This window comes from Ptychodera flava, chromosome 15 (assembly GCF_041260155.1).
Source record: "Ptychodera flava strain L36383 chromosome 15, AS_Pfla_20210202, whole genome shotgun sequence".
In the NCBI taxonomy this organism is placed as follows: domain Eukaryota; kingdom Metazoa; phylum Hemichordata; class Enteropneusta; family Ptychoderidae; genus Ptychodera; species Ptychodera flava.
The window spans coordinates 29,024,313-29,048,397 of NC_091942.1; the positions used below are offsets into that span (position 1 = coordinate 29,024,313).

Below are 24,085 nucleotides of genomic sequence, written 5' to 3' on the forward strand. Positions count from 1 at the left end.
GAAGTTTAAATGCCAGCATCAACTTTTATTGCGTGTGTCCCTCTGTGATTCATCGTCTCACACCCTTAGCGTGACCAAGGCGAATAACTTACAATTAAACAAAAGATCAAAGCTGGGTAAATGTTGACTGTAAAAAAACCGTGATCAATTTGTCTTAAGTTGTCACAAGAATTTATTGGTACAGATAAGATAGCCTCCAACCTAGGCCGTTGCTGCACGTAACTGAGTTATTTTTCACAATTATATTGCAATCTCTTTCGCGCTAATCTCGCCAGAACACAAACGGAATTTACAGGCCGTGCACTCCTAACTTCTTGTTATGTCCACAATCAACTGTTACGAGGCGCGTTTCCAGGGATACGGCACTCCCGCATTGTGATGTTGACCGTGAAATGGGAGGGTCATAATGGATGGGGCATGTTTTCAGTACACTGGCCTGTGAAAGGGAGCCATTGTAGACGCACTCAGTTCGCTTTCATATTGGGTGGTACAATGTGTATCGATGGGTGCTCCCATGTTTTCACTTTTCAAAGAAGAAACTAACACTTTCCCTCCTTTTTTTCGGGGGGGGGGGGGGCAAAACATTCACCAACGCCTCCTGCCCTCAGAATGCATTCTCCGTATCCGAGATACCGTCGAATTGGGCCGCACTGATGCAGTGTGGATTTTCTAAGTGGTCGTAAAAACAGGATGGTGCAATTTTTTTCGCCCACGTGTTCATTTGGTTACGTGCTATGTCGTGGAGTGATATATCCGCGACTTCTGAACCGGGTTCTCCTCGTGTTTGCAAACAACGACCATTCGTATCTGTTTGAATGTGGTCATCCTGTCGGCCTGTCTGCGACTGAAATAAACCAAATCATACCCAACCCTTACGTTTCCCAATCGGGACAGAAGCTTTTTAAGTTATATGCCCGGATGACTGGCCATGCGGGACTTTTATAATTATTATACGTAACGGAACCTGAAGTGCTTAACACGCTGCGAATATATCATACTTCCATTGCTTAAAAACGAAATAAATACAGGGGCCGTTCAAAGCACGTCAAACCGACCGCGATGAATGGTATGGAAGGCGGACAATCACCCGAGTCACCGAGCAACCATCGCATTTAATTCCGAAACAACACAAGGAAAAAAGCCACTTTCATCTCATAGAAAGCTTCCCTATTGACACGGCACATGGTATTACTTAGATTCAAACGATTGCTTTCGTTCTTTCCGGTCGAGTTCGCCATGTTTTCAATTACTTTTGGAGGACACGGGGGGATGGCTTTCTCACTGACAAGCACGAACCGTAGGAATAAAACACGGCGGTGCATATGCAACAGCCGCAATAAGCAGTGATATTCATATCTTTGTCCGGATTTCTGACGCCAGCGGTCACGAATTTTTTTCAGGAAAGACCAGTAAATATTAAAGTCGAGTTATTTCAGTAATGTGCAAGTGTCGCGAAGTATATCATTTTCAGATTTAACGTGACGTATCTCTGGAATCGGCTTGGCTTGGTTCAACTGCGGTTGAAGTGTTACTAGGCTCGGCTTGGGGCAGCACGCAGCTGGTTCCGCTGACCAGTGTCCGTCAACACTGCATCGACAGCAGAAAAAGCTGACAAGTCGTGCATGATACTGCATATTAATTGCAAAAAAGGCAAACTTTTTTTACAATTTGTGTCACGTTTTGCCAAACGTTGCCCCAGGCATGTTTCGTCAGCATGACGTAATTGTCTTTTTCTTCTTTGCTCATCTTTTTTTTTGCCAACATACGTCCTGTGATATACAAGTCTCAATACAAATCAAGACGAACATTTTCAGCTGTTGATCCATGTGACGTAATTCAGCAAAGCCCTTTCTGGAGAGCACCATGTGCCCAACGAATCCCTTATTAAAAAGTCGGCGATTACTATACGTTCTACCACGTCACCTGACCGTTTGACCTTTGAAAATGCCAGGTCCATTAATGAAATAACTCCAAGTAAAACCCTTGCGTTACCATAGTTATTTAATAGTATCTGCATTTAGAGCTTTGAGATCAATCACGTACATTTCCCCCCGTGGTTGAGTGAGTCTGCTTATTGCCATGACAACATCACGAAAATAATTATTTTTAAGAGCAAAGTTCAAGGGAAGGACCAGAAAAGGTTATGTTTCTACGGTGATAAAGTGGCCGAGTTATAACGAATCCTATCAATGGTAAATATATTTTATCTAATATCTTTTCAATAGTTGAAATTCATACAGACATCCGTTTATGTGACCATATTATCACATTAAATGACAGTAACACCTGGGTCATCTCTTATAAAGTCAAAATAAAAGAACAAAATACGTGACTGGGTTACTTATTTATGACATTTAGAACTAAATATGGTACGTCCGCCGATTCAAAACTTTGTTCGTTTCATTATTGGGGGGGGGGATTATATGGCCATAGGGAACAGTGTAACATTTTGCATCCCCCCCCCTGCAATTTCACATAACTTTTGCCAAGGCTGATCGAGGTCAGCATGTTTGAAGTAAGGTAAACTGGGAACACGCTTAACAATTTTCTTGACCTAGGAATGATTATTTTGATTAAACGTATAGCAATGTGCCAATTAGTTTATATTGCTTGATGCAACGACTATTGTTTTAATGATGTCACAATTAGTGGTCAATTAAACCTCTACAGAGCTCATTCCTATGTACGTAAACTGTTGAAAACTTGATTCACTTCAGAGTCGTTTTGACTTTCTGCCTCCACAATACGTGGCTGGATTACTGGAACGCGCGCTTGTTTTGGCATGTAACAAAGGTTGAAATGTCAAGAATTTTTCGAGAAAAAAAACACAGGATATTCGTTCAGGGGGGACAATACTCTTATTTTATCTATTCAATGACTTTAGATTGCACAAGTGTTTTTTTCCTGGGTTTTCGCTATCCCTTTTATAAACATACAGCAGTCGAACGTGGTTAAGGTAATGTTTGATCGTGGGACTGACAGTCTAAGCTTCTCAAAGTTGTATATAAGAGATGAAAGTAGCCTTTTTTCCCATCCTTGAATATTTCATCTGGTTATACTTGGTCCTTGACAAGGGGAGAACGGCCCTTAATGGGTTAACTTTCACACGTTGACTTTAGGCAAAACTGTAAACATCGGCCCCCGTATGATTTGTTGTACCAAATACAGAAATGTATCTTGTCCAAATCCGCAATAAAAAAAAACACTCAACGTGATTGATTGGCGCGCTGTGTGGCGATAGCGCGCGCCGTCGTTCAAGTTGTCCTGGAAACTTAAGTCGAGATGTGTGATCTGTGTGGGAAAAATGATTGCGGTCGTTTGGGGGCACCCTCTGTGTTACAGGGTGAAGAATCGACGGGAGAGGAAAAAAACTAGATATAGTTGACATTAAAGCACATTTGGCCGAAAAAAGGCGAAAATTGCGAGTTTTTGTTGATCAGGGGCCGCCCAGTATGCTCACTACATCTTGCATAAGGTGTGCCCCCTTGAGTTTTCAAAGCGACTTCTATGCTTTGTGTAGATTCCGGTACGTGTTTCTAAAGACGGTTAGCCGTCAACTCTTAACGCTTTGCAGAGGCACACGCAATGTCGAAATTTGGCCCCTGACGTCACCAAGTCGGAGCGCATCGACGTGCAAATATTATCGGGTCGATCGGCAACACCTGGTGAGTAAAACACGCCACATTTCGTTTGCATCTTTCCGCTGGGTTGGCCGTACTAGGGGACAGGTGCGGGTGCTAATTGGAACATGGACAGACAGTTCCCGCGGAATTTCGATTCACCATGATGAACGAATCCCCAATGAATGGGCGCCCATGTTGCATATAAGGTAGCCGAAACGAAATCTCCGATCCCCATACATTATCAACCTTGCAGACGAAAATGGCGCTTGTGTACTTTTGTCACCACGACAACTCCAAAACATCAATATCAACTTCAACCCAAAAGCGGCGTCAGTGGTGTACGGGCGTCATCGAGCTCTCCAAAATGACACACAAATGTTACTCAATATGCGAGCATGTCACCAATAGCACAAACCGTCTCTGGCTCTTTCTCACTGACACATAGCAAACAAAAATATAGAAAGCGGCGGTCTTATTTCGATAGAAACGTGGCTCTGATAAAGTATTCTACCAGCCCACTTGGTGAAGGTTCAGAAGAGCTGTTTGGCAGGCACTGATGTCAGACATAGCCGCAAAAATTGAAGTGCCAGTTTTTACTTCGAAAGAAGACTCTTGTAACGGTCATTTATCAAACCTTGTTGACTCTACCCTGAACAAAATGTTTTGCTGAGGGAACGTGGTTTAGACAAGACGCGCGTTGCAACAGACGATGCTGTTGTGAAATTTGCCAAAATTTATATGTGCCATGTGTTCTACGTGTACTATGACGGAATGAAAAGACGGAAAAAATCCCCCACATTTGCAAGGGAAGTCATAGTTGAGGCGTTAGTCGTCAAATGCTGTAGTTTTCCCTTGTTTTGTTCCAGTCGTCGCCCAGGATATTCTCATGGGATATCGAGATAGCCAAACGAGTTTAGTACACCAATCAGAAAAACAACGGCCAGTCTCAAGTTGAAGACAAACTCATTATCGGCAGCCAATTACGCTAATTGCTTTCACACTTATCTATTTCATGGCATTCCATGCATTCGAAGAGCCTACCAATATAGCAATCCTGTCACTGGTGTCCAAAACAATCAAATGAACTCGTCCATACAGTTGTGAAAGAAACCTAAGAGGAACGACTCTTATTCAAATGAGCACCGCTGAAACATGTTTACATGCCGTACACTCGGGCAGATTTCTGTCTTATCCCGCAGGGGAATTGATTTCCGCAGTTGTATTTTGCGGTAATTAAGATTTCCAGAGATTCATGAGAGATACCGACATCGGAAAAGTTGACAGATATTGAAACTGATTAAAGTTGAAATCGGCAACGACCTCGCGTTCGGTCTTTTTATGAACGGACATAACTAGATAAGACGTGTGTCTAATATAACTGACGTAATACTCCGATGCTATGGGCGCATTGGGCAACCTTTAATTTATTGATACACAGTCACTAAGACACGCGGAAAATAGATATATTACCGTAAAACATTCATCATTATTCCCGGTGAATTTAGATAGCCATCATGGTAGAGTGGAGCGCACATCATTCATGTCATAATATTATCCGCAACCATCGTACTGGAAATGTCTTGAGTTTTCGGTAAATCTTCTGCAAGAAATTGAACATCACGAAATGGAATGTAACGTGCCCCTGAAGCGACAATACAATCCAAATAAAACAAAACAAGATAAATCAAATGGCATGTTCAACATTTACAGCATAATGTCGACACTAATAAAAGAAATGTCAGTACTTTTTGTAACATGTTGTTTTTGTTTTCAAATCTAAAAGAAGTAGCTTGCCGAACGATATACCGCCGGAGTTGGCGGGCTTGGTTGTGCCTGCCGAATTTGAAATATTGTTCAAAATCTCAAATCTCGAATTTGAATTATGTTCCTATGTCCCCCCCAAAAAAAGTCACAATCAATGAACTTTCAGTGCAGCTGATCTTGACGTCAGTTATAATATTCTTTGTCTATTTTGTACATACTCTTGGGTGAATATAGATCTGCTTAATTTTGTACAACATGACAGAGTCATTAGACAAAGTAAAATACACGAGGACAGAGTACTAAGTTGTATGGTCTGAAATAATTCAAATTATTATTATTCTAAGTCCATTCATTCATGAACTCTAATAGATATCAAATAGATGGGTTATTCACACAGACAGACTGACAGACAGTTCGCCAGTCAGGTAGACAGGCAGGCACACACACCAAATGGAATATGTAACAAGCCAGTACTATTTTACGAGTTAGAGAGAAGGCCAATACATTCATTGATAAATTTGTAAAATTTCGTAACAATCTTGACGTTGCACTAACGGAGACGTTGATAGAGAACTGTGCGGCCGGCTAGGAAGCAAAATACTAACATTTATTTCTAGATTGTTAAATGTTACAACTTTCCAGTCTAACCATGTTTAGAAAATCATGAGTGGGGTGTAGATAACTTCGAGGTGAATATTATCCCTTGGAGTAAATACAGAAGTAGAAACATTTATCAAAGAAACAAACATTTAAGGTTGGAAAAAGACACATAACAGTTGCAGAAGTTAGTATAATTCATCGATAGATTTTCTTGAAACTGAATTCAAGGGATTGACTTTGCATTGATCTCGACAGCTTACTTAACATGAAAAAATCAGTTGACTTTGAAAAGACAAAATGGATGATTACTTTCTATTTGCTAAAGATTTCTTACGAAAATTGTAATTTTCTGTTCTGCTGGTGTTACAGCAGTTTACAAGTTGAAATTTTGGCCAAATTTCGGCACAAAATGCGCTTTACTCAAGTTTTGACGACTATGTAAGCTCTGTGTACAGGGAGCAATACAAATTAGTTTTGTGTTTATTGCGCATTGGGTACAGTGCTCGTGACAACGACCCCGCAGACGATATTTGTGCAGAAATGTGTCAGACAGGGCCATCACCATAGTTGTTTTAATCATGGGTAGACAGGACCCTAGAAGATATATGAGAGTAAAGTCGCGATCGTGAGTTAAGTCAAAATATCTAAGCTCGTTGAAATGCGATACATAGCCCCATGCCCTCGTTGATGTGAATACGAGGTCTGTCGATGTCAAAACGACATCCATAACGGTCCTGCAATTTAACGAGTTGTCCCCGGTCCGAATTATTATTGCTTGTAGATGTGTTCACAGAGCAGTGCATAGACTTGGCCAGAACTGAAACCAAACGAAACGGTCACTTTGAGAGACACTCAGAGGGGAGAAATATCGATATATGATACATAAATATGACTGACTGCTTCATCCGATCATCCAGAGCCCAACAAGATTTCGTTACATTCGGCAAATCCGAAAGATGTTTCATCTACACAGATTTAGTATGTTTGGCAAGAATATTTATGGGTCTAGTTGCCTTGTATATTTGTCTGTCGTCTGACAAAATGCGTCGTCGGATTCGTAAAGCTATTCTGCGACCTAAAAGGGGATGGAAGACAAAGACGACGGAGACAAAATGCAGACAGTTATAAAAGAGTGACTCCGCCACAATGAATACGAAAACCTACTCTTTATTATCTCGCTTGCAGACATGATGAAGGTCACATCGCAAAATTGTCGTTTTCACACATTTCTTTTGTGATTGCAGTCTTTTTTTTTCAAAGACCCTTTTTTCAGAGGCTTTCCGAACCGTGAATAGAAGAGAACTGCCCTCAAACCATGATACGGCGGATTTGCCCTCAAACTTACGAAGAGGCGGTCAACAATTTGTAAAGACAGGGAGCCACACGAAACGCAGTAACGATGTTGACTTAAAACATGGATCGCGAAATTCCGCTGCAACCTCAGTCATATTTATTCAGATAATTATACTCTTTGAAAGGGCTATCTCCGGGTTACGAAAACCACTTTGGCCGCGTTGACAGAGGGTACAACGACAATAATACTCCAGCAATCCGGCAAAGAACGCCGACGTTGCCGGTGAAATAATGGCATGTTGAGTACATAGAGGACCAGCAGTAAACAGAGCTCCTTGATAAAAGGCATTCGTGTGGAAGTTTAGTTTTTCCCCCACGAGTTTTCGTTATTTGCCATTCCTTGGTCTATTGAGTGGAACAGCGAAAAAAAAGCGCCTTATTAACGCCTTGTTTGGACAAACAGTTGATGGGAGCTCTGATACGTGTGAAAAACCGCATAAACACTCTCCAAAGGAGCTTTCTCTCGGCTACTCAAAAGACAAAAGAGGGGATAGTTAAACATCTTTTCGAGTTTTAGTAATTCGCCGTGTAAACACCGCCCATTTGAGAATACCTTCTTGCACATTTGCTTCATTTTCTATTATAGTGGGGGAATTGTCTTTTTCAGACAGATTTTGGACTTACAAAAACGTACCTGATCTCTTTCTTGTTCAGCCCAATTTATAATTGGTTCATATTTAAAGCGGGAAAATCTTTATTTGTAAGACAGAAATATATCGCTCACTGTCGGGAGTTCAATATGTTGTTTTACTGTTACGGAAAGCGAAAGCGAGAGATCGATAATATGTAGACAAGTTTGATCAAAAGCAAACTGACATCTGACATTATAAAGACAATGTGACGTAATGTCTCCATGTTCGGTCGACGTCTGACAAAAAAGAACACCTTTTACTAGCGTGAGCCAGTGTGGCGGATGAACCCCAACACACGGGCCCATGCTGTTGAACTCGCCGACTTGTTTTTGACAGCAAACTCTCAGGTTTTTGCATATTTGCTCGACAAACATTTTTTGATTGGATACATTCAACCATAGATTACACCGCTACAAAAAAAACCGCTTTGATAGATGTGACCTCAAGATCGATGATGATCCAGTGTGCATATTTGAATATTTCGGATCTTTGTCTTCCCGTAATATCGGTTTTAGTTTTGCTTGCGATGGGCTGCGTGGGAATTTCTTGCGTGTGGGATAACTAACCATTGTTTAAAACAACATGAATACTTGATCGATGGGATTGAGAAATGAAGAAAGGCTAATTAATATTGGATAATGGATGGAGAGAGAGAGAGAGAGAGAGAGAGAGAGAGAGAGAGAGAGAGAGAGAGAGAGAGAGAGAGAGAGAGAGAGAGAGAGACTCTCACACTTTGACCAGAAAGCGTGTCACCTTTATCAGCTCAATATACAGCTTTTCTCGTCATTATTAAGTCCGCGTAATTTTCGACAAGCAATTACATGTCACGAGTTTAACTACTTAGATCGCCAGCAGCGAAACTTGGAAAACCGACAAAGGCTTTGCGTGAAGGGGATATCCTTAGTGACTGTCACACGTACCTCGGTTTAATCTCAACTCGGTGATGTATAGCTCATCAAGGCAGCCGATACCAGCTGCTTTTCAAGTGCGTGTAACGAGGAGATTTGTCGAGCCGGCTTCTGAGAAAGAAGGGGAGAAAAAAGGAGAAATGTGTGTAATGATGAGACTTGATTTGCTGTACGTGTCTGTGGACATTGATGAGATAGGAAGCAATCGATGGAGGTGTGCGAGGCAAATTCATGAAGACACAGCCGAGCGTGCCGAAACTAGGGTTTTGCTTTTGCAATTATTGCCTTCCTCCGTGGAGCGAGCTTGACAAATATACTTTGGAGAAAGACAGCTTTTGACTATTCAAAGTGATAAAGATAGCTGTGATAATGTTTTCAGAGCTGTTTTAATCTCAACTGTGGAGAAAACACCACGTTAATGAAAAAGTACCGACTCGTTCACGTCTCTTTTTTGTCCAGACTTCAGCATGCATACAAACCAACGAAAATCCAGGAAAACTGGATTGAGTTGTTTTTCTGTAACTTTAATTTAATTTCTGTTCGGTGATCTATGAACGAAAATTCTCTATATAATAGTTCTATGTCGATACTGCATGCACACAAGCCAATGAAAATACACGAACACCAGGATTGAGTTATTTTTCTGTAATTTTAATTCTGTTCGGTGATCTATGAACGAAAATTCTCTATATAATGGTATTATGTCGATATTGCCATCCCATCTACGAATGATGAATATTGCTGGTCGCACTGGTATTTTATAACATGTTCTCTGCCGTGAAAACAGCACTAAATAACCTGACTGTGTAATCACGTGGCCTGGCTGTTTTCTGTTTGCCATGCTAATGGTACTGACAGGGCAAAGAATCACATAGCAATTTGTTGAGTTTTGTTCAACAGCACCCAGAATTCTTTTTTTTTTCTAAACCTCCGCTAAAAATCATAAACTTTAATTAGTAATTAATCTTCGGAGAGGCTTGATTTTAGTCGCAAATTCGGGGCACTATGTTTTGTTGATGATGAACAGCCCATCGTGATATTTAAAGAGTAACTGTTAGAAAATAGAGACTGTATGTGGTACCCTGCAACTGAATGCACAGTTAACGTCAGGAAACCGGGGAGAATGGATCCAGAGCCGCTCATCTCTTCTACGAATCGTTTCACCGGATATAGAGGCAGATATAAGAGATGCTAATGCTCGGCTGCGATTGACATGCGAACACAAAAAAAGCGGAAAGAAACTTCATTGGTTGCGACTTCTTTTATTAATCTACTCCTCGGCGCAGGGATTAGACCGACACCTCTGGTTTGTTGTCGGCGACGTAAATCGCTTTGATATATGCCTGGTCACAAATCAGCTCCTAATCCTCAAGGATACCAATTCATGGCTTCTTTATCGAGTTCGTGGATTCTTCTAATCACAATTACTCGAATTAGTGTATGGAGCTCACTTCCTACCGCGCAGGCTGACAGTCAGTCACTCACTCACTGTTTTTGACAGAGTACAAGGGGGAGATGCTGTTGTGAGGGACGGGGGCAAAGTGTAAGCTTCATCCGTGCTTTCCGGCCAAAATATCGCGCCAAAATAACATAAATTTAATAAGCTCTAGGAGATATGGGCCGACGAAATGTTTACATGTATCGATGATGTAAGGTTTCGATCATATCCTTTATGGTGCCCCTATGAGAATCGTTCAGTGGTCGCCCAGTGTCATTAGAGTCATGCAACCTCAGTCCATAAAATAGTGATGGATGCGTTGTTAAAGGCTATAAACAATATTATCCGGGGTTTAAAATAAGAAGCACAGATATAAAAGTATAGTTTTTAATAGCGACAACACTTGTTCCGTTCATATATTTAACGGGACAATGCACCCCCGATAGGAAATTGGATCACGTGAAATGGTTAGGATACGAGTTCGTTCCATAGGCAACTCTCGCGAGGAAACTTGAGTTTAAACCTTAGAAGATCGGTTTTTCAACGAACTTGTCTCTTCCTCTTTCGAGAAGAATCGCATATTTTCTCGTCAACTTTCTGTAGCGTTCAAACAAGTGAAACCGAATTGTTGGAGACGATAACAATGACGGCAAGTCAACGTCGAAGGCATTGTCTCGAGTGATAATTAGTCATTATCAGTTGATGAGAAACTGTCAGTGCATATGTATGTGTAGGCACGTAGGGTTTGACCAGCGTGATGGGTACTTTGAGTGGCGATGCGTTTCACAAATGCCGACAAGTAACTCTCACTACGTGAATAATCAGGAAAATAGCCGCCCAGGAGCCATATTTGAACGAAACAAATTGACTTGATCCTGGTATGTCTTTCTTAATATTTTTCCTTTGGCCCTATTTCAACATAATTTCGGTTCAGGCTGGTCCTAGTTATGGATCGATACGTGAAAGAATTCAGAACAAAATGGCCGCTCAGCAGCAACATTTGATCCTCTTGCAAAACAAATTGACATGCGCAGGAACAGGAAGGTCAGAGTGCATTATCCTCTGGCCGCGGAAGTTCACAAAGAGTTCGCAGACAGTGAATTCAATTCAGATAAGTCTCAGTAATGATTTTGGAAATAAAAAAATCGGGAGAAACTGCAAAGTAATCAGATTGGATCGTTTCAAAAAACAAACCAACATGCAAATTTATTTATAGTGTGTGTCTCTTCAGCAGCGTTTCTATGAATTCAGCTGAGACATTTTGGTAATACCGCTTGACGTCATAAAATCCTAACAAAGTTGTCACATCGAATGTATCATAAAATTACATGCATATACGTGCTCTCTTGTTCTAGGGAGAAATGAATAAAGGCCAAAATTCAAGCACATCCGGGTAATGGGTAAGAACATGACACCCCAAGAAAAACAAAACAAGCAAAACAACAACGACAATAACAGCAAAACCAAACAAATTTTAACTAAGTGCCAGCCTTACAGCTCTCATCATGATACAAAAATGACTTGTAGGTCATAGTGCATTGTCTTTGTGCAAGGTTTAATTGAAATTGGATCAAGCGCGTGTGAGCAAACGACATAGAAATTCGTAACCTAATGATAAAAGGGCAGCCATATAGGACCGTATTTGAAAAAAAAATGATATGCACATTTGTCCCACAGTATCTTGCCCTTGTATTCGGTTTCAACGAATTCAGGCAAAGCAAGCTTGAGTGATGGCTGCAGACATAAAAAGCATCCTAAGAAAATGGCTGCCCCGTGATAACTTCGATTGCATCGCAACATAAATTGTCATGCTCATGTTGACCCCTCAAACTTATTTAGGCATGCCCGAGTAACGACCTTTGAGGATCGCACGCACACACCCAAGCACACACGCACGAACAGATACACGGAGGGAGACCGAGCCATGAGTCCCTTCGTACTAAGTCCATGGTGAACAAAATAACGAAAGAAAACATTCCCAAAGAGTGAAAATATACTCTGTTTGGGTCTCTTCAGTAAATCTTGTCTTTTTACCTGATATGTCTACGTATATCACAGAACTTAGTATTTTTGATCGCTATCGATGATGATGATGATGATGATGATGATGATGATGATGATGATGATGATGATGATGATGATGATGATGATTAATGTGTAGAAAAGTGTGTAAAGTGCGGCCCTGTACCCAGTACCTTCCTGGTATCATGGTGTATCTACTATATACTACTGTCACATAAAAGCTAGTTCCCTGGGAGCATACTTCTTGTATCAGAACAGCGGTTTGGATTCCTCTATTCTGTTACGCATTACTTGCGACAATCGAAGTGTCGATACATCCTTCTGTATGGACACAGCAGGACAATGACGAAACGACTTAGGTTTTTTTTTTTTGTAATTTCAACGAATGAATTGAGCCATATGTAACACCTATGCACAGATCCTGGACTTGGGGTCTTTGAACCATAAGAGTATGACAAGTTCGATTAAAGTGTTGCGCCATCTGACACTTCAGCACGTTTCACTCGAAGCAACAAGAAAGTTATCAATGGAAGGATATTACTCACGATTAGTTCAGTGAAACGGTGAATCACTGAATAGCACAATGCAGTCTCTTTTGTACAATCAAAAAACTCAAATTACCTGAATGTTATCAGTTTTGCAATATGGCCGCCATTGTTGACTTTTTTACGAAAACGAGATAGCGAAAATGATTTCGCTTTAGGTTTTATAAACTGACTCAACGCGTGTTTTATTGGAAAAAAGTGAGATTCGGTATCTTTTATTTATTATGAAAACCTGTCCTCAGGGCGCGTTCTCCCTCAATAAAAGGCAGTGTTCAAAAGATGGCCGACTTATCACCTTTAACCCTCCAATGACGCGTATTGACTTGTGTTCACGCTTTAATATTAGCACATTTGTCATCAAATTTATTGATTAAGTAATTCATCATGCGCCCAGACACTTTCGATTGCCGTAGAATGTAGCCTCGGGGCTTTCACGCCGTTGCCCGCAGACCAGTCTCCATTCTCCTTCTAGCAACGTCTCGTCAAAGAAAAGCCGTCGTTTGACACGCTTTCAAAGACCAGCTGCGGATGTTGCTGGCGAGGTGACATGGCTTATTGATTGCAACAAAGGCTACGTGGTTTGCGAAGCCAGCTGAAAGCATCTGAGCGTTCGGAGACTTTCGGTAAAGTACCCGGATGAGGGGCGCTCCCTACTTGGGCGACGCAGTGCTACAGCTACAAATCGAGGTCACATGACCTCCGTGGTGTTAATGCATCGATATAATGTAACACTATTTAATGAGTTGGATAGAAGTCTGATTAAATCCCGGCCCTTTTATCGGATTAGTCTCACTAGCGCGTGAAATATTTGATGAAATAAAATTATTAATCTGATTTCTTGTACCCCTTGGCCTCGAACTCGCCAAATTGATCGTGTTGTGGGCATCGTTTGGCCACTCATCTCTTTTCATATATATTTCTATGTCTCCGCATCTAAAACATTCTCTAACTTTTCAAGAACAAGCTACTGTTGCACAAAGTTTCTGGAGATTTTAATCATACAAATTTTGACATATCATGGCGTGAGATATGCAACGCTTTAAATTGCATTTCAAAAGAAAGATAAGAATGATGGTTTAAGAAAATCGTTGAAACCGGTTCAACGCTCACCTGATTCAAGCACAGTTCGTCATTTTATCATCTCAGCCCGAGCAATAATGTCAGTGTATAGTACTACGCATATGTAAATTTTTTTAATCATTGTCTCTGTCTGTCTCTCCAAATACCGTCAATGCATAGCACCACGTATATGTACAATTTTCGATCTGTCTGTCTGTCTGTCTCTGTCTGTCTGTCTGTCTGTCTGTCTGTCTGTCTCTGTCTCTGTCTGTCTGTCTCTGTCTCTGTCTGTCTCTCTCTCTCTGTCTCTGTCTCTCTGTCTCTCTGTCTCTGTCTGTCTGTCTCTGTCTCTCTCTGTCTGTCTGTCTGTCTGTCTGTCTGTCTGTCTGTCTGTCTGTCTGTCTGTCTGTCTGTCTGTCTGTCTGTCTGTCTCTCTGTCTCTCTCTCTCTCTCTCTCTCTCTCTCTCTCTCTCTCTCTCTCTCTCTCTCTCTCTCTCTCTCTCTCTCTCTCTCTCTCTCTCTCTCTCTCTCTCTCTCTCTCTCTCTCTCTCTCTCTCTCTCTCTCTCTCTCTCTCTCTCTCTCTCTCTCCAGAAGCCAGTATGTATGTATGTATGTATGTATGTATGTATGTATGTATGTATGTATGTATGTATGTATGTATGTATGTATGTATGTATGTATGTATGTATGTATGTATGTATGTATGTATGTATGTATGTATGTATGTATGTATGTATGTATGTATGTATGTATGTATGTATACATATGTACACACACACACACACACACACACACACACACACACACACACACACACCATATATATATATATATATATATATATATATATACATACATGTATATATATATGACAGTGAATATGTTAATAAGTAATAAGATCATGTGATAGTTTGCAATGGTTTGTACAAACGTAAGACAGCAGATGAATAGCTTTGTGATCCCTTACATCTTCTGGGCATGTTTGATATGCTGATATGCTGAGTAATATCCGGTGACATTGTGAAATAACTCTCTCTTCTCTCTCTGTTTTTTTTTCTTGCAGGGACGAGTCATTGGCAGGAATTCTCTGATGAGTAAATGTAAACACGGTGTGTGAAACGAAATAAGTGTTAATTACCGTGGTGTTGAAATCAAAGACGATTGAACACAATTTCCAGTCGGCGAGGTATCCGGTGCTGACCGCACTCGGCAAAGTACAGAGCAAACACTGGGAATTTGCATTGCATTCTAACTCCCCGCGCCCTTATGTAACGCAATTAGCCCCAGGAAAATGACCTTCTACTTTCATAGCGCTTTCTCCTTTTTTTTGCTCTGAGTCTTCGAGGAGAGTAGATTCGCGTATTCTATTGCACCTCGGAAAGTCGTCTTCGAAAGCACACAGATTCTATGTCACAGGATACGCGCTGACATAAAAAATCAATATTTCATGATATAGGAATATGAACCGGGTAATAATAAAATGAGTAGACCTGATAAAAAAATCGATCAGCTATTAAGCGAGGCAGCTTTTCCTGAAAATAAATCCTTTTCATCCTTTTTCTTATGTCTATATTTTAATCTGATGGACTGTATGATACTGGTCACGTGACACGCCGAATTCGAGCTGAACTGTAGGTATTAAATATCATTTTAAATTTACACACCAAAAACGTCTTGTTGTTATAAATTGTAAAGTCTCCTTGCTGTCTTTAATATATCTTCCATGTGTGTCTGACTCACAAATATCATTTCGCCGCCATTTTTAAAAATCCGTGACGCCTTGTTGTAAAACTTCGAAAAACGAATACGACGAAGGAAAAAATACGGCCTGTTGAGAAAAAGTGTCTTTGATCAGCCGGCATGGTCTAGTTTGTACATTACACGTTATCAGTCAACAAATCACTGTAAAAATGACGTAAGTGTTAATTCTGAGAGCTGTGAATATGTACATTGAACTTTCAGACGCCGCCTGGAGTGAATTATTTATTGAGTTGCCTTCAGTATGCCTTCTTTATGGATTACGATATGATTCATGATACTTTTTATCAGTTTTGTTAGAAAGCTCTATAATTTCTCACTAGTCAAGACAGTATTCCGATAATGAAGGCAGAAATCGCCTCTTTTTTATTTTCCTGCTGCGTACAATCAAGATCACTGAGTCAGATTTTATGAAAAGATTGCATTTCAGCGGGTCAAGCTAGAAGCCCCGATAAACTGCAAGCATGCATTACACTTGAGCAAAAACTCCTCTGAGTGGGGTTGGGGATCATAGAATCGCATCGATTGTTTGGTCGCAACACCAAAAGACAGAATGTATCTCGAGGATAGATATTAAGACTTTCAAATTTTTACAATGCTTTGGCCGATCTGCTGCTTCCCTGAACTTATTTTTTTGAAGTCTGTGGAGTGAATTAATTGTCCACCGTCTCGGTTTCGTTTATAAAATCGAAAATTCAATTCCCCCTCTCGCGTTAACATGGTTTACAGCGGCTATTTTGAATTTGAAATCTCGGTAAATATCAAGCAATGTGTATTCCTAATCCGAGACTTTGCAAAGTGACCCCCTGGTTTTAGGTGTTGATTATCAACCAGAACGGTTTCAAGTTGCACCTTGAGGAAAGTTTGAGCAAACGGTTAAATTTTCAGTTTCGAGGCGCGATTTATACCTGAAATTATTTATGCGCACGGATCGTTTGAAAGTTGAACGTATCGCGCCAGGCACTCGGATTTGGGAACTTTCTATTCAAGCAATTGTATGTGCTTGCTAAGAAGCGCTCCGAGGCTAACGAGACTATCGATTTTTATGGCAGATCCACCTGGATCCCGGTAAAATGTCACGCCTTGGGTGTTGTAACTCACACTCGCCCATCCCAATAACGCGTGTAAATCTAATCCGTGTTGTTCTGACGTGTCAAGATATTGATCTCAATGCCGTTTAGACTGGTGGGGGCACTGTGTAGTCTCCGTGATATACTGTCAAACACAAATAAACAATGATTACGCTGGGATTACTCCGTATCATACTGACAGCGTGATATAGGATAAGATTCATTGACTCGGATTGAGACAAATTGGTACCTTGTTAATTCTTATTTACGGAGCTGTTTTATGACTGTCACGAATTACGACGAGATAATAGGACAATTCATTGACATGCTCCGGTCCAAGAGGCCAGAACTAATCTGATCAGTGACCTTGAGGAATCTCGGAAAAAATTGCTTAATACTTACTAACGGCTGCAACTTGGGGAAAGGGAAAAAAAGAAAAACTAGGCTTGTCGTTCCCTACGTTACCGCGAATCTGACGTCAAAACCGTACCAGTCCCGGCGCTATATGCATATTCTGACCTGCGGGGTCGTCTTGTCCCTCGTTCTGAAAGTTGTTTGCTGAAGAATGATGCCATCATTGATTAAACAAAATTTTCAAATAAACGTGATATTGTAAAAAAGAATGCACCCTGAATCAGATGTACATGACGTAATTTTTCCATGACGTCAAAGACGTACCGACCAGTGCAAAAACTGAACCTCCGACAACAAAACACCACTCGGACGCAAGTCGATTTTCTACAAGAGAACTTTTGGTTTGTAAGCGCCATTATTTTACTCGCATAGAAGAAATTCTATCGTGTACTTCTATCTCTTGAAACATTCTAAAATTTATAGTAGCAAGCGAATTCCTAAAAGGTGAGTTTATGTCTGATGATCACTTCATACGTATACTTGTGCTAACACATATATGCATGTTTCACTACATGATGTATGTATGTATGTATGTATGTATGTATGTATGTATGTATGTATGTATGTATGTATGTATGTATGTATGTATGTATGTATGTATGTATGTATGTATGTATGTATGTATCATAAAATGAATGCATGTATGCAATATGGTTATCTATTTAGCTAGCTAGCTAGCTATCTGTCTGTCTCTCCCTTTCCCCTCTCTCTAATATCTGAATAAGGGCATGTGTATGTCGGTCTTTCTTCCTCTCCGTCCTTAACATGAGTCTAAAATTGGTTTATTGTGTCTATACATAGCTCCATTCCCCTTAGGATGTCTTAAAGACAAAAATGCTTGTGTGCTAGTGTTGAGCATATATATATATATATATATATATATATATATATATATATATATATATATATATGCAATAGTGACGACTATGCTCAAATTTTTGTTTTTCAAATTCTATTTATTTTATAAGGACATGATATCGCGACAATAAGTCAGAAAGCAGCATTCTGCAATGGCATTTATACGTTGACTATAAAAGTAATGCCTAGTAATACGTGTAAATTTCCTTAAATATCCTGGAGCCTTCAAAAGCAGGGGTGAGCGTAACCCTATACGCCATCAATAGAATGAGAATTTAAACATTTCACACGCAGTAGTCGTCAGTTGGTAATGATTCGACGTCTCTGCAAAATTACCTCGTGATTTATAAGTATTAGTCCAATCGAAGCCCCCTGCAAGCAAGTAGCCCAACAGAAGCTGTTTATCCCGTGCAATTGGCCAAACACTCGTTAAAGTATCAAATATCGCTAAAATGGGAGAGGGCAAATAAAATTGTTTACTCAATCGACGGGAGCTGACAGTTTCGGTAACACGTAATCTTATGTTTGGAACAAGACCAATAACAGAACTATTTAATTGGAGTCCTTAATCGTTCGGTTCTCCTCTAGAAATATCTCGCAATATCTCTTTCCTTCAGAAATATCTCACAGTAACATTTTCCTTGAATGTTAAAATACAGAAAAAATATGATAATATTCAAAATGCGTCTTGAGATATTGCGAAGAATGCTACGAAAATAAACAATCGTGCCATATGTCACGTGACTTTGTTGTATCATTTCAAATAATCATGTTGATATACGAGATATATGGCTCGGTGTGTGGGGTGCATTGTTGGTCGGGTGGTCGGTTATTGTGTTGAATCGAGTGTTCATCATAAAACCACTGACGTCAAAATAGAATGACCACAATTCCTAGACAAGGAACAGTGCATGACACTACCTGGCAGAACACGGAAGGGATTTTAATTTGAGACGGGCCTCAATATGTTGAACCACTGCTCTCTTGCGTGGCAAATATGAAACAGAATGGGTAAACAATATTTCTACAAATCCAAAAAAAACACGCATCCAACAAATCAGCATTCAAAGTCTACACTTTCGCGGCTGAAGGCAAGTACGCATCGTCGTTGGGCAGCAGGGAAGCACGCTCGCTTTCCAGCAAAGCACTGCCCAGACCTGACACGATTGAGAGGCCCGAGACACGGTACTAGTACATCCACAAATGATAACCGTAACAATGAATTCCAAAGAGCACGTGCAAAAACAACATGAAACATGTACGCCAACGACGACATTCCCCGGCCTGTCTTCTTAGGAGAGAAGACAAGTTGAGGTGGCTTGGAGAGTTAAGCCTGCTCTTAAAATTATGACTTTTGTCTCTGTGCACACTGACTTCGATCAACGCTGAGATAACAACAAACACAACAACAACAACAACAACAACAACAACAACAACAACAATAACAACATACATTAGTCGCTGTAAAGGGAATCTTTTCTATAATGATAGCGATTAAACCTGAAACGTGAAATTGATATTCCGCGTGCAAACCTATGTGTGGCTACATGTAAAGTTAAACTGTAATAATACCAGGCAAACTCTGTCTGCGTGCGATTTGCAGTCCAAGGATTTTCGTTTGTTTGTTTGATTTTTCCCCGTGTTTGATTTTCTTTTGCATCGATCCCTCTTTCCTTTTTGTCTCGGCTCTCTTATAATTGTCAAGGCTACCGCAAAAACATCAAATTGACGTGCCTGAGAGCGGGTTTCTGCATGAGTTTGGTTGGATTTTGTTTATATTACCCCTTCTTCTAGCAGCTGGAATACGTCTACACTGTTACTCTACGTAGAAGCACCGCTGGGACCACTTGCCTTGGTGGACGAGATAGAAAAATAACGGTGGACTGGACGGCGCCTGAATTAAACTTTTCCAATCACAAGTTTTCCACTTCGTCAAGCAAACCAAAAGATTGTCCACCCTTAGATTCAACTTGTGTCAGTGAAAAAAGAAAGAGGGGGTCACATATAGCATAAATTGTTGAAAACAATGAGAAAAGCCAACGTGAGACTCAACATAGTCTACTGTCGGTATTTAACAACGCACACATCGTGAGAGTACTCGTAAGGTCTTCTGAGCATATGAAGAGTCGAAGCAAAAAGTTTTATCAAAATGCCGGGACGCTGACTTGTCAGTTCAGGGGTCCTTGTATCTAGATTGACATAGGTTAAATCGTTTTGAGATGACTGAGTCGTGACCTTAAAGGTTGTCATCTGAATATTAGTCATAACACGGCAGTTTTCTTTGTAGGGTCAATTTGAGACGGTTCAGGGCAGGCAACCAACGCATAAAAAGTTCAAAGGTGACCAGACCTTACATCGGTTAAACTTGGAAGGTGTACAAAGGCTAGTATGTAATAAGGAACGGATCCCCGGTTCGAAAGTAAGAGCTTGTTCTTTGCAGGTAATAATTCTCCGTGCCCCGTGTCATTATTAACATGTTGGCTAAAAAGCATACGCCCCGAGGGGACCAATCCTTCCATAATGTCTTACTGGCGTTTTGCATTTGCTAACACTGTGTAGTGTTTTTACTAAAGAGGTGGTTCATTTCCGCGCTTTCTACATGAATAGCGGGGCAAAGTCCTGCTTGAATTACGCCTGCAGTGAGACATTTTTTCTCTCGTTAGACCCTTGATTATGAAAAGTTCCGATTTTATCATGATTTTCTTGTGGTGGTAGCATGCCGCTATAACGATATTGAACGCTGAAAGTTAAATGTGCGACTGGTAAAATAACACGGGATCAATTAAAGTCTTTGGTTCGCTGTGTTTTTCTTTCCGGTTACTTTTTTTCACTCCTAAAATGTGCTATTGTATAGTTGCAAGGATACACAAAGAAAGGGAAGCGGGAATGGGGACAAGCGGGGAAAGACGGACCGGCAGGGCAGAGATGGAGTTGGAAACAGACGAACTTGAACAGACAGACAGGGCATGTCAGAGAGTTTAGCCAATAGGCTATACACGTGAAAAGAGACAAACTTACCAAGACGCACAGACAGACGATTGAGAGATAGAAAAAAAAGAACAGGGTATGGGTTAGGGAGCACAGACAAAGGAAAGGTGATGATTGGCTTTGAGGGAATCCGTCTGCATAATCTTCTAATCTGTGCCGGGGCTCGAATCGTCTCTTTTTCCCCTTCTCTCCCCAGCTCAGTTAAATTCGGTTTTACTGAACTCTGCTAATTGCTCTATAAGGATCCTCTACCCCGTAAATACATTGCGCACAAAAAGAGCAACCAAAAGTCCGTGAGAAATAAAGGAGGCGCTTACTGAACGTGAAATTCGACTGAAAAGCACGAACACTTTCTAAGCAAACTTTTCACACGCTCTTCACACCCTGCCCTTTCAGCGCCGCCTGAAAAACACGTCCTTTCAAGAAGCAGGTTAGGGTTTTCCAGGATGGCCGTCTTGACAGAACGTGGGAACTAATGAAGCGACGCACGTGCAGCGAGTCCCGAAGAACGATCAAAAGACTGAAGTGTTTGACATAAATGGCAAACACGTCCGGCTCTCCGAGAGAACGACGACAAAAAAAGTGGATCGGACAGTTTCGGTCAGCGGAAGAGATCTTCAGCCAATGGGTGCGCAGGAAACCTTGACTTTAGCCCAACATTCTAGATACAAGGTATATAGTCTACATAACGATGGCCAATTTTACTAAACAGAACATAAAAAGGGAAGACATTTCATCATAACACGTAATTGTCTTGGGCCACCAGCACAATTTCTGTACACTAATCGCGCCCAATTGTACAGTTGCTTGTTTTTTGGTATCCCTCTATTCAAAAGTCGTTGCAAAGCCACCAATTACTGACTCCACTTCGCAGGCTGTCTTTGTTCTCGGCGATTCTTTACCGCAAGAATTTGGCGCAATAATTCCTTTCAAGTCCTTCAGAATTCAATTAACAGTTAGCACATTTAAGTGCTCTAGTGTTCCACTTGTGTCCAGGTGCAGTAAATATCCATTCTTAGGCCCCAACCTCTAAAAGCGTCAGCCCCCACCACAGTTCCTCTCCATGGGCTTTTTTTTCACCCCCACAATGTACATGCGAAAGTGGTGTGTCGCATAACAAACAAGCTGGTGGGAAACCCTAAAGAGATGTTAACAGATGCTACTTGTGTCTGTAAAATGTATGCTAAACACGATGTATGGGTTTTCACACCTAAGCGAAGTGTGTCGCTCCCTGTTCTGACAGTGCCCCCTTACTCAGAACAGAGTCCAGAAGTTCCCGCAGAAACGACCCGAGACCCAAACCCACCGCATAGTTCCTCCACACGGGACTGCTTACCACAAGCCAGGGTTGTGAAACCACGTTTTGCTCCTCAAGAATCTTCACCGTCAAGTCTCAAGCACCCAATCCAGGCTGTCACCCCTCTAAAAGTGCCCTCCCCTTCTTGTTTTATGGAATTTCTATGCCCGGGCCAGCTAAATGTAGCATAACGCGTAAACTCTCTTTGAAGGAAAGTTAACATACCTGAGCAGTGCCGAGCACACGGTGATTGCTCTGTGAAAACAACCGCCGCTTTATTATATACAGCTAGCGAACGCTTACCGTGACTTGGCACTTTGTTAAAAATCAAGTGGGCTTTCTTTATCCCCAGTTTTACTTTTCTTAAATCGTAGATCTGTTTACAAGCTGATGGGACTCAATTGATCGCCGCAATTGGCCTAAATCCCAGACATAAAGGTTTGAATCGGGGGTTAATAGTTACGATGCTTTTAAATTGCAGCATTGATGCCGGACATGGAGTGACCGCGGCTGCCCTATTCAACACTGTCACTTTCATCATACTGGGAGAGAGATGCGGGCTGACTCACCATAAATCAGTGGGGAGCAACTCCGTAAATGACGATAGCTTAAAAAAACGCGTAAGAAGCACGGCAATTTGGGACAACCGTGCGACGGGTGCAATAGTTGAGCAATCACGGGTAACATCACGGGAAACCTGCACTGAGGGCTGGGTGTTGAGTAGGCTTCACCAGACAGACAGACACTTATGTATAGTGTATGGTAATGACAAACACCCCGATTTCAGCTCTTTCTCATGAGTGCGTTCCAGCGACCTTAGTGTGTAAAAGCTCGGCGAAAAGACTCTCGACAAAAAACCAACAGAACAGACCTACTTCGGACTTTCCGATCACCGGTTGACCCTGGCCACCATTGAGAATCTCTAGTTTTCAGTCATTTTCATCATCTCACAATTAAGCAATTTTTTTCCGAGAATGACGTTTTTATTGAGCCATTCATCTGTCACCATTGATCAATTTGTAGGCCAGGCCCACACAAGTACAGTTCACACCCACAGCTTCCTTATAAAGCCCTACCAATTGGCCCTCAGCAGATAGAGTTGTCAACAACCGATATATCTCTCGAAACAGCCAGCAGCAATCGGTCTGTGCATGTGAAGCGGTAAGTCTCAATCTGAAATATCTCTGCTGTTTAAGTATTTGTAGCTGCAATTGAAAAGAGACCAACAGAGCAGTTAAGTCCATTTGATTGCTCTAGCCTGTTCTCAAGGCCTTTCTTTCATATCTACTTTGCGTGATTGACTAATAAGGTGTTGTCGGCCAGCTAGTTTGCCCGTCACGATCAATAAGAACGAACAGCTATTACGTTTAAACTCCTTCCAGTGTCAAACGTTTTGAAACAGATCACACAACCGGTGTTCGCTATTAAAAACTACCGCTGCGACGAACGAACCCTCCGTCCGGTTCGTGTCCAATCTCACCTCGTGGACTACTGGAAATCGGGCCCGTGTAACCCATACCCGCGCACTGTAAACAAACAGCCGAGGGGAATTCGATTTACACATAAACAGCCACTCCAACAGTAGCCCACGCGAACATGTTGCCATCTCCCGAGATTTTCCAGTGCCGTGACTTAACTGAAAAGATGAAAAGCGAATAGTAAAACCATTTGCCAGCTGTCAGTAAAAGCCAAGTGACATCTCGTGATTGTCGAGACTCGACCCCGCGAATACACTCAACCCGTGCAGACAGTTGT

At 41.3% G+C, this 24,085-nt stretch overlaps 1 protein-coding gene across 1 annotated transcript in view; it reads left to right on the forward strand.

Annotated features, from left to right (window-relative positions):
- The first annotated feature begins 23,361 nt into the window (after positions 1-23,361).
- LOC139151817 (netrin-1-like) overlaps positions 23,362-24,085 on the forward strand; it is a 39,020-nt gene continuing 38,296 nt past the window's right edge. The window contains exon 1 of the mRNA XM_070724816.1: positions 23,362-23,491. The gene's annotated coding sequence lies outside the window, so the exon portion shown is untranslated. The remainder of the gene's footprint in view (positions 23,492-24,085) is intronic.